The following is a 12,200-nucleotide window of genomic DNA, read 5'->3' on the forward strand; positions in this document are numbered from 1 at the left end:
GTAGGGAAATTGCTGGGAAATTGTTGGAAAGATGAAAAGGGTTTCGTGGGGCTATTTTATTTTACTTTTCTTGTTTCTGTTTAAAACTAAGTCTAGAAAATGTCCAAGTTCTGTTTAAGTGCATAGCACTAAATCTTGGACTGAATCTTTAAATGACAGTATTTGCATATTCTGATTGTTGTGGACAATTTAATAAATTGCTGTTTGTAAGTCATGCTGACATCTTTGCTTTTCACACAAAGGGGTTGACAGTGGTGTCATGATTCTCCCTTAAAATTACTGAGAGGGCTTCCCTGGCGGCACAGTGGTGAAGAATCCACCTGCCAATGTAGGGGACATAGGTTCGAGCCCTGGTCCGGGAAGATCCCTCATGCTGTGGTGCAACTAAGCCCACAAGCCACAACTACTGAGCCTGCGCTCTGGAGCCCACGAGCCACAGCTACTGAGCCCGCCTGCCACAAAAACTAACTAACTAACGAAGCCTGTACACCTAGAGCCCGTGCTCCGCCACAAGAGAAGCCACCGCAATGAGAAGCCCGCGCACCGCAATGAAGAGTGGCCCCCGCTCGCCGCGACTAGAGAAAGCCCGCACACAGTAACGAAGACCCAAAGCAGCCAAAAATAAATAAATAAATTTATAAAAAAAAAAAATTAGAAAGGTACGACAGTAGGAGTTAGCAAAATGTGTGGGTTCATGGAAAGTCTGCTTTGGTTTTAATGAGAAGAATTTTTCTAGTTAAATTGGAAAAACACAGCCAATGCCCAGTTCTTTCATATCCATGTTCAATATTGTTGAGATGGTGACAGAGGAGGAATCCAAAAAGTCAATGACAAAATGGAGAGGTGCTCTTCTTTTTTTTTTTTTTTTTTTTTTTTTTTTTTTGCGGTACGCGGGCCTCTCACTGTTGTGGCCTCTCCCGTTGCGGAGCACAGGCTCCGGACGCGCAGGCTCAGCGGCCATGGCTCACGGGCCCAGCCGCTCCGCGGCACGTGGGATCTTCCCGGACCGGGGCACGAACCTGTGGTCCCCTGCATCGGCAGGCGGACTCTCAACCACTGCGCCACCAGGGAAGCCTGAGATGCAATTCTTGGTTACAACTGTCAATAGGAAAAGTTTTTGAAATGAGATAAAGACCAAGAAAACTTTGAAACCACTCATTTAACAAACATTTTTAGGTGCAATTCTTGGTTACAACTGTCAATAGGAAAATTTTTTGAAATGAGATAAAGACCAAGAAAACTTTGCAACCACTCATTTAACAGACGTTTTTAGGGTGCTTACTCTTTGACTGAAGCTGAAGTTCTACTTGACCAAAACCCCAGCTTTCAGGGAACTGTCAAACTAGTGGAGAGTCAGATATTAAAATACTCACAAAGATATGTCATTAAAATGGGACATGTCGTGTTGGTAGCCCTGTTTTTGGTTTGGGGTGCAGAGAAGGTTTCCCTGATGAATTGATGCTGGCTCTTCAGGCTGGTGGGAGCAGAGCTTGGGACAAGCGTGGTGTGCATAGTTCAGGGGCACGCCTTGAGGGCAAAGCGCCTGGATGGTTGAGGCACTGAGAGACTGTCGCTTGCAGGGAGTATTTATAGGATGGGAAGAGGCTGGCCACTACAAGGTGGAGGCATAGCATGCGATAATCTGGAGAGAGGAGGGAGGAGGGAGTGTCTTGTAGGGCTGTTTAAGAAGCTCTGAGCGTCTTAGACATCCCTGCAGAAGGAGAGACAGAAGGGAACGGAAGGACAGTGAGAAGGCCGTGACAGTAACGTAGATTGGAGACAAGGACAGCTCGTATGAGGGTGGTGGTGGCATTTGGAACACATCAGATGCAGTTGAGGGAAGGTTTGCAGGTGACGTTGACAAGACAGGTATCGTTCGAACTGGATGGTGGGAGGAGGTTGGCGAGGTGGGGGGGGTCCTCAGGAACACTTCTCAGGTTTGTGGTTGGATTAACTGGGTGCATGGGAAGTGGATGCTTGAAGGATCCAAGCCTAAAGGAAAGTGATGAGTTCTGTTTGGGGTTGGTGAACTTGAGGCGCCTTCGAAACATTAGTGGAGATAAGTAGTGATAGACATTTGGTTACTGGTCTGAATTTCTGAGGAGAAACATGAGGTAGGAATGGAATAATGATTAATTTTATGTGTCAGTGTTGCTGGGCCGTGGTGTCTGGATGTCTGGTCAAACATGATTCTCCATGTTTCTGTGAGTGTGTTTTTGAATGAGATTTACGTTTAAATTGGATGACACTGAGTAAAGCAGATTGCTCTCCATATGTGGGTGGGCCTCATCCAATCATTTAGAGGCCTGAGTAGGACAGGACTGACCTCTCCTGAGCAGAAGAAAATTCTGCCAGCACATGGCCTTGAGACTTGAACTACAGTGTCTGCTCTTCCTGGGTCTCCAGCCTGGTGGCCCACCACGTGGATCTGGAACTTGCCATTCTTCCCTGATAGCATGAGCCAGTTCCTTAGAATACGTCTCTTTCTAGATATTGACGTCTCCTATTGGCTCTGTTGCTCTGGAGAGCCCTAATACTGATGGTTATCATGATGTCAGCGGTGTTGCCTAGGTGGGAAGCACGCAGTGAGGAGACAGCAAGTCAGTGAAGGACTGTTGAGAAACTCCCCTGCTTCGAGCCTCACGGAGCAGCCCCGTAGCGTCTGCTTCCTCGGCACGCCGCGAGGTGCCCCTTCCTTGCCGAAAATAAATGACTCCTCTGCGCACGTTTCTTCTTGGAGGTGGGCTGGAACCAGGTTCTCTGTGAGGCTGCCTTGTAGTTTTTTGTATGCCGCTGTTCTGACAACAGTGGATTGGTGCAGGGGTCCAGTGTGAGCCAAGGGGACAGCTGGATGTTCTTTCTGGAAGGCTCCAAACTGGAGCCGAGAGAAGGCTCACTTTTGTTCCGGTGTATAGATTCGGAGCTATGAGGCGTGGGGACTTGCAGCGGAGGGACACCCGGCTGATTGCATTTGCCACTAGACCCACTCATCAGAAAGAGTAAACCTGTGTTCGGAGAGAAGCAGGCGCTCATGCGCTCGTGCCGTGGAGAGAGCGCAAAGCGCGGGGAGGCGGCCCGGCCTGGCCCCCGGGGGAGTCCTGGGCCGCGTCTGCTGCGCCAGCCCCCTCCCCCACTCCTGTGCGTCTCCCCACACACATGCCCTCCTGTCACCTCCGTTAGTTACGGCGTGGCTTCTGTCGTGGGACACCAAGAGCGAGCTGGCTGGCAGGGATGGGTGAGTGCAGCCAAGCCCACTGAGTAAAAGGAGGAAGAACATTTGAGTTTGGAGGATGGAGAAAGAGTGGGAAGGCCCCACCGAGTTTTGCAGGCCGGAGACGGTGGGAACGTCTGCAGAGCCGTTTCTGCAGTGACCGGGTGGAAGACACGTGGCAGCAGCCCGAGAGGTGAGCCGCACGTGGGGAAGTGGGAACAGGCACTGCGGGGACCACAGCTGGACTCGACAAGCTGGGAGCTGGGGAGGGAAGTCAGAATACAGAGAAACTCCCCCTTTTATTCTCCCCTCCGCTCCCTTCTCCGTTTTCCCTTTCTTCCTCCCCTTCCTTCCTTCCCCTCTACCCTCCTCACTGCCTGCTGTCCTGCCTGTCTGTCTGTCTGTCTGTTTTTTTGTGTGTGTGTGTGGTACGTGGGCCTCTCACTGTCGTGGCCTCTCCCGTTGCGGAGCACAGGCTGCGGATGCGCAGGCTCAGCGGCCATGGCTCACGGGCCCAGCCGCTCCGCGGCACGTGGGATCTTCCCGGACCGGGGCACGAACCCGCGTCCCCTGCATCGGCAGGCGGACTCTCAACCACTGCGCCACCAGGGAAGCCCCTGCCTTTCTTTCTTGATGAGAAACTTAAAGATATTTAAATATTTTCATGATTCTTCTGGTAGAAAAGGAAAGACTAAAGGGCAGAGGTGTAGTAAAGAGTAACGTCGCTGACGAGGAGGGAATCGAGTCCAGAGAACAGAGGAGGGCTGCCCTCAGGAGGACCCAGGGGGGATGACGAGGGACAGTGCAGGCTTGGGTGGCTGGTGGACTTGAAGTGGGAGAACGCGAGTTCCTGTTGGATGGATGAGGTTTTACCCTGATGGAAGCATTGTGTCCTCTACTGAGTATAAGGAATGAGGCAGGAATGGATTGGAGAACAGTGAACCTTTAAAAGAATAGTTGTGAACAGTGGGTATGCAGTGGAAATAAAAAATGTGTTCGTTTTTCTGGATATTTTAAAGCCCCTAGTGGATTTCGTTGATCAGCAGTGCATTGTTATCCATCTGCCATTTGGGTGTGGTTTTCTGGTGTTCCTCACCTGTCTGGGTGAAAGGCAGCAGAGAGATTTGGGTGAGAATGTTTTTTCTGTTAAGTATGAGAAAATGCAGAGCCAAGGCAGGTTAGCTTATTGGCAGGGCAGTTATTAGAAAGATGGACATTAACTGTGACATAAGTGGATATGCAAACAAGAAAAAATAACAAGGGGCGATGGATCCCGTGCGTATTTGGACCCAGTGGTACTGAGCAGTAGTTTTAGTGGGAGTGGTAAATCAAGCAATCCGCAAGGTAGAAGACGGAGGTCTGAAGATGAGAGATGTCAGTGTGCCCTTTTGGAGAGGGAGCAGTCATGGAAAAATAATATGGACAAGTAGATGACCACAGATGCAGTTCCAGTCTGGGCAGTTGTGGGAGACGCATAGAAGAAACAGAGACATGAAAATGAGTGTGGCGTCAGTTAAAAAAAGAGAGTGCTGCGAAGCCCTAGCACGATTCTGCACACGGTATGCGCTTTGTACCCTGGCCCTGCTGGGCATACGAGTGCATGGATGACAGGCCATCAGCCACCGCAGAGGGCCTTTCTGTTACTGCTTCTCAGTTTATCTCAGGTTTGTTTTGGCGGGTGAGTGACCTGCAGTCTGATTAATTCGGACCTACCTACAGATGAACTGGGAAAAAAACGACATCACAGTGGAGCTCAGTTTTTGCGTGATAATTTTGCAGTGAGCTAATTCAGGGTTTGTTAGAGTAATCGATGACTTTATCCTTAGGGACTCGCAGGTTGAACTGGGCTGAAGTGTGAACATGGTATCTGTTTCTCACCGAGGTGGCAGTGGAAGAGGCACGGGTGATGTTGGGAGAGGGCTTGCAGGGCTTGGCTCTGGTGCGAGATTGGGCAGATCTTTGTTTGTTTGTTTTCCTGATACCTATTGAGGCAAAATGATAACAAATGCAAAACCGTTATATATTGTACAACCTGGTGGGGAGGGCAGACACCTAGAATCAGTGAAAGGTCTTCTGAATTATTTGAGCTCAGCGAGGGCATTCCATTGAATCCCATCTTGAAATCATTGTCTAATGGAGGAAAACACGTACTCAAAACAGACTTTGAACCAATATGGAAATGCAGCAGGTGGTCAGTTACTGAAAGATGAGCCACTGACTGCCCGTGTGATTGTGGCACGCTCATCTCTGTTACCTCTCAGCCGTCCTCACCTGCAGGGTAGGGGTGTCTGTCTAGGCCAACACTCGTCTATGGAGACGTCGCTCTCTTTACTGATCAAGCGGCCTGGCTGTGAACTACCGCGCACCCCACTTTATTTAGCCTTAAAGCGATCTGTCACATAAAATCCAGTTTCAAAATACATTATTTTAAAATAAAATCTCGTGTTTATGTGCTAAAAGCTGTCGAGGCTCTTGAAAGCACAAATGTCAATTACATCCTCCTTCTGGCAGTCCAGCCACGCCAACACGATGGGGCCGTCCCCGGAGGAGAGAGGCTGTGTTGTTCCACTGGGTCCTGGCAAATGCATTTGGGGCTTCTACCTGAGAAATAAGCGAACCAGCCCATTTCCCTAGACTCGTATCCTATGTTTTATTACTACGGATGAATCGGAAGTAAAGACCCCTGACTGCTGTGTCCTCTTAGGGTCTGACTCCACATGGGTGATGGTCACGTTTCGAACAGCAGAGCATGGTGGTGTCTGTGCTAAGCGTTTGTGTCTGTTACAGCAGGGCAGAGGCAGCGTAGGGCCAGAAATGATTCTAGTGACACGTTTGTGAGTTCCTGTACAGGAGGGTCTCAGCTTGAGTTGAAATAAAAACTCAGTGGCACAGTAGGAAGGATGCTTTTTATCACGGGACCTGCCAGTACTGAGTCAGTGTGACTTCTGTCACACACCACTTTGAGGATGAGAGGTGCAGAGCTGTTTAGATCACCTCTAGATCAAATTGGCTTTGTGTGTGTTTGATCATGTATCGGCAGTGGGGTCCGCTGGGTAATTTATTGTTATGCATAAAAGCTTATAAAATTGTAAGCTTGGAAGTATCACTTTAATTGATCATCAGATATTTTAGAGCTAAATACACTTTTTAAAAATATGTATAATAATGATCAGTCCGCCCGGCACGCTAGAAAACCTGAACAGTTGCAGTAACCACGAAGTTCTGAGGTGCTCTGCAGCAGAGCCGTACTCAGGGCCAGTGTTCCGGCCCCATGGAGTCGAGCTATTGCCTTTCACAAATTTCCCAGAATTTTTCCCTGGAATGCTCTGGCTGCTCCAGAATGCATATCTGGGTGTACTTTTGGTCTTCCCCCATGTCAGCTGAAATCTGACCTCTGGAACAGAGCTGAAAAGGGCTCCCTCCATCTTCTCAACCGGGTGTAGCCTAGATGCATATCTCAGGAACGATGTAGATACGCCTGAACAACCAAGACAGCCAGAGCTGCAAGGGGCCTTGCTATGAGGCTGCACTGCATTCATGGAAGAGAGTGGGACAGTGGTCAGAGATGGGGGATGGTCAGGGAAGAGCATGGAGGGAGAGGCTCAAACACAGCAGGCAGCCTGAGCAGAAAACTTGGATGGAAATAGCAGGCTTTGCTGAGGAGGGTAAGAGTGATGAAAAACAGGGACAGGGACACCTGAGTGAGAGCAAGAGAGAAAATCCGCCACGGAGAGACGTACAAACGACAGCAGCTGGAAAAGAACCAGGTGTGTGTGTGTGTCTGTGTCTTTGTGTCTGTGTGTGTGTGTGTGTGTGTGTGTGTGTGTGTGTGAAGAGAGAGAGAATGACATATAGAGACAAGTAGAGACATAGAGAAGGAAGGGGTTCTGTCGCCCTTATACCTAAATATTCTTGACTCAAACAAGCAGGATTTTTGTGGGAGATTTTTTAAAAACTGGATAGTTCTATGTGCCGTCCACCCCATTATATCGGTATAGAATGATACCCAGTTATAAAATGACAGAAGTAGGTATCTTTTCTATCCTCCTGCCGTCTTGTCCTATGGAAATTGTAAGCGAGCAAAGTTAACATTCTTGATCAATGCAGTGTAGCTTTCAGTGCTCATGCTAACTCTGTGGAGACCGAAACAAGTCTCCGAAGTGTTATCCTGGTGTTTAAATCTACTTCTCAGCGCCCGGATGGACTGCCTAATGCATGTCAGGCATAGAGAGCGGGGCTGAAGCCCGCGACCCAGGGACATGCCGGAGTCCTCAGGGAATTTTACCCACAGGCGTGTCTATTCATCACTGCAATGCGAGGGAGACTAAGATGTATGTTCTCAAACGAGAGCATTTAATGACTCGGGGGTTCCCGTCGGGGAAAATTATAGCTGACTGCAGAGAAACAGGTAAATGGACTCTGTTGGGGGTAAAAACCCGAGGCAGATGGTTAAGGAAGCAAAGTTTCTATGGGTCTCGTAGGGACAAGAATTCAAAGAGGACTGAGCGGTCTCACCAGCTGGAACACAGGGCGAATGTAGGGTGAGGGCGAAGGGACAGGGGCTGGGCCACACCTGGGAGGGCTATGAACACCAGGTTGGGGGGTTATTGGCGGGCGGGAGGGACCGCTGGTGGCTTAGAGCGAAAGAAGCGGGTTGCCTGGCACTGCTAGAGAACTGGGGGATTGCACGCTCCTTCCAAAGACTGACGCTAACGTGAGAGGAGATAATCTAGGCTCACCCCACGGAACAGAGACACAAGCCCTGACGACGGTCCTCAGACACAGTATACCCTTGTAGCAGCACTGTCCAGTGGGATTTCCCGTGATGACCTAGAGGTTCCAGTTCTGTGCCGTCCAGTAGGGTAACCACTACCCACATGTGGCTTTTGACCCCTTGACATGTGCCCAAGGTGGTTGAGAAGCTTAATTTTTAATTTCATTTAATTCACTTAAATATAAATGTAATAGCCATGTAGCTACTGGGTTCTGTATTAACCTAACTACATTAGGTTATAGAGGGAAAAAAAAAGCTTATAAAGCATGTTAAATAGTATAAGGTAGAATTTGATCTTAACCTTTGATCTTAACCTTTGAGGTTAAGACCTTTCTCCTGTATCCATTTCTGGTACTCTGTCAAGTTCATTATCAGGAGATTTCTGCCTTACTGTGAAGCTTGATGTTGAGAACATTATCAAGGACACCCTGGAGGATGTTAATGGACCAGTGGTCTAGGCCCAATCTAATCTGGCAATTCACAGTTTCTGTTTTTCTGTCTGTTACAGTTACTTGACCAGTTTTAATTGGACGTTTTTGTGTCATGTTTATCAAATACCCTCACCTTCTAAAGTGCTTTGCTTGGTGGCAGCTCGTTTTTGAGAGTGGGTTTCTTCTGGTGGCTGAGAGAAATGCACCTCCAGAAAGTCATTTCACGCTCGGGGATTTGTGCTGTTGTGATTGATTTACGTGTTGGGCAGAACGGTCAAGGTGAGGAGAGGCACACGCACACGCGCACAGAGCAAGGTCTTGAGAGACCGCAGGCTGGAGCAAGGGTGACAGGTGGAGGTGGGGAGGTTAACGAAAAACCGAACCAAACCAAGGGATTCCAGACGAGAAGTGAAGACCTTCACATGTTCCTGTGGAAATGGACCGACAGGCTATTAACAAACTCTGATGTGGGACCTCCTCTCCTATAAACGTTAACACGGTGGCTAATGGATCAGAAGACACACGTTCAGTGGCCCCTCTCCCGCTCAGCATCGGCCTTCAGGCGTCTTTGTGGAGCCCAGGGTCTACAGAGAACAGAGTTGGACAAAATAATTGTGTCTAAATTAGAAGAAATGACCTCAGTGCTGTGTTAGAAGAAAGCAAAAATTCCTGGTCTCACCAGGGTTACCCAGAATAGTGCCCAACAAGCAAGGGCGATTCAAAGATCCGCCTGCCGATGCAGGGGACACGGGTTCGAGCCCTGGTCTGGGAAGATCCCACATGCCGCGGAGCAACTAAGCCCGTGTGCCACAACGACTGACCCTGCGCTCTAGACCCCGCGAGCCACAACTACTGAGTCAGTGTGCCACAACTACTGAAGCCCGTGCGCCTAGAGCCCGTGCTCTGCAACAAGAGGAGCCACGGCAGTGAGAAGCCCGCGCACTGCAATGAAGAGTAGCCCCCGCTCGCCGCAACTAGAGAAAGCCCGCTTGCAGCAACAAAGACCCAACGCAGCCAAAAATAAAAATAAATAAATACATTTATAAAAGAAAAAGATTAGCCTTTGATAGGAAAACGAGTTACAATGTGTACTACATTTCCAAGTGAAAAGATAAAATATTAAGATCTCGTAGATGCCATAAAACTGAGAATTCCTATCAAAATGACCTTGATCTATCAATACAGAATTTTATATCTCAGTAAAGGGGAACACTTCAAAGAAAGCAAAGAAGAGCCCACTGCATTTCTAATCCCAGTTCAAGCTCCTTAGTAGCACAGATGGGACCTGACACTCCGGTCTGTGGGGTGTCTACTTGGGAAATGTGTTTAAGCTCCTGAGAAGCCCGTGGAAGGGGTTCTACGTGAGTCCTCGGGCTTCAGCTGGTTGTACAGCAACTCCTACCCCCAGACGCATATTAAGAATAAAAGGACCACTCGTTCAGTCACTTGGTAGTTTCCACTCAACTCATGTTATGGTTCTCGGAAAAAGGCAGTTTTTCTTTGGAAGATGTTTTTGAATGTTGACTTCTGTTCATGAGACTCTGAGAGTACAGTCCTCCTCGGCCCGCCTGGTAGGGAGAGCGTGCAGAGGGGCAGGAGTTGGTGCACACAGGCAGGAAGGAGAAGGGCTGTTCCGCCCCATGGTCCTGCTGATCACTTGGTAGTTTCCACTCAACTCATGTTATGGTTCTCGGAAAAAGGCAGTTTTTCTTTGGAAGATGTTTTTGAATGTTGACTTCTGTTCATGAGACTCTGAGAGTACAGTCCTCCTCGGCCCGCCTGGTAGGGAGAGCGTGCAGAGGGGCAGGAGTTGGTGCACACAGGCAGGAAGGAGAAGGGCTGTTCCGCCCCATGGTCTTGCTGAAAGAGCAAAGACGCTTTCCTCCGAATACCCAAGGGAGTCTCCTTCTGTCTCATCAGCGTGAATGGATTGCGTGGCATCCTGAGCCAAAGCCAAGCGCTTTCAAAGGCAGCGGACCCACTTCCTCGTTTGCTGTAGACTTTGTCACCCGCCTAGCGTACCCTGGAGCATCTGGCCGCTTGTCGCCGCCCTTCCTGGTGGAGATCCTTGGCACCACCCGAGTCCTAATTAAATCAGGCTTATGCCTGAGGCTGATATGTGTTGACTTCCCCCCCAGTCCAGGGACTTAAGAGTTGAACACGGGGGAAGAATCGGGCTGGGGAGACACAGCAGGCAAGTCCAGGACGGACAGGTAGAGATGCTGCTCGAAGTGTTTTCCTCAGGGACACGTCTGCCTGATTCCTTCTTTCCCCTGGTCAGGATACTGTCTTTTGTCTGCACCAACTATAATTGTGGTGATATAATGTCTTTTGCAACGTAATTAGCTAAATCTCGTCTTAGAATGCAGAGACCTTGAGGCGGCATCGTTGTGTCTGTGAACTGTGCGTCACTAGCATATGCACAGAAATGGGAGCGAGGAAGGAGGAGTAGAAAGGCAGAGAGAGAAAGTGCTGCCGTCTTTGGGAATTTAGCTGATAAGCATTCGCTAACATTGGACTTGAAATATCAGATACTTCTTTAAGGACGTTTCGGAAAGGATAATTTTTAATGCGTATGAGTTGTCATCATGTAGGACTTTGTCAGTAATTTGAGTCATTTCTTACTGTGAAACATTTGAGGATTTCTACTTTATTAAAATGCATTAATTGTTATACCATGCAAGTGCCTGGTGACCACAGTAACGTAGAGTTAAGAATTTTTGCTTGTTTAAGGAGCCTGATGCCTATCTTTGCCTGAAATCTTGGAGAATTCTTTTTAGTTCATAAGGAAACATAATACCTCCACCATTCTTAACTCACATAGTTATTAACATGTGTGTGAAAACAACCTAAATGTTTTCTTAAACTACACTGGATAACAACATAATTGTTGTACCTGGATACAGGATTATATCAGCACATGTTATGAACAGATCATTTTCTAGAAACACAAAAAAAGAGCAGGGATGCATTTCAGTGCCCCTACTCTAATCGCTGGAGACCAAAATTGCTTTACTTCAAACTCTTGGAATCAAGTAAAAATGTCTACTCGTGTGCTTAAAGGGTTATTTGTTCTAGATTTAATCTTACAGCTACTTAGGGGGAAAAAAATTGAACTTAAAGGTAAAATGTCACTAGATGTCTTTTCAGATCTTTCCCAAAGCATGATTACTCTTGCTTTTGTTTAGTTATCTGGAGAATAAAGTTTTAATGCTTACCTCATGTTCCCTGAAAACTCCTTGTGTATTTTTATGAGATTAATATCCTGGGAGGAGGGACGAACATCTGTGTCCTGAAGCTGGAGATTGAGGACTAGGCAGTAGGGTAGCTGAGGTTGAGGCTGACTATTGCTCCCTCAGGCATCAGTTTGTGATCTATCAGTCACATATAGTGTCGCGGCGAACCTTTCACATATCTACAGTACAGTATGTGCGGTAGACATGATTAAGAAGAGCCATGAATGTGAAAAACAGATACATAGAGTAAATAACTGGAGAGGCGTGACCAGTGTCATCTAGAGCAGTGAATGTAGCTACGAGACAAGGAGGTGCGGGTCGCTGAGAGATCCTCGCAAGCAGAGTCCAGGTGGTCAGCCACGAGTGTTTTGAAAGAGTTTCAAGGAACAGTCTTCTCACCAACTCTAAAACTCCATTTTGTAATGAACGCGCACTCCATATTATTTTTCCTGTTGAGTTGCATTGGGCGCCTTCCTTTGCATATTTCTGTGCAGGGATGATAAAATACTGACAGAGCACATTTTATGGTCTTAAGCAGAATGCAAGTG

This window comes from Lipotes vexillifer, unplaced genomic scaffold (genome assembly GCF_000442215.2).
Source record: "Lipotes vexillifer unplaced genomic scaffold, Lipotes_vexillifer_v1.1 scaffold14, whole genome shotgun sequence".
In the NCBI taxonomy this organism is placed as follows: domain Eukaryota; kingdom Metazoa; phylum Chordata; class Mammalia; order Artiodactyla; family Lipotidae; genus Lipotes; species Lipotes vexillifer.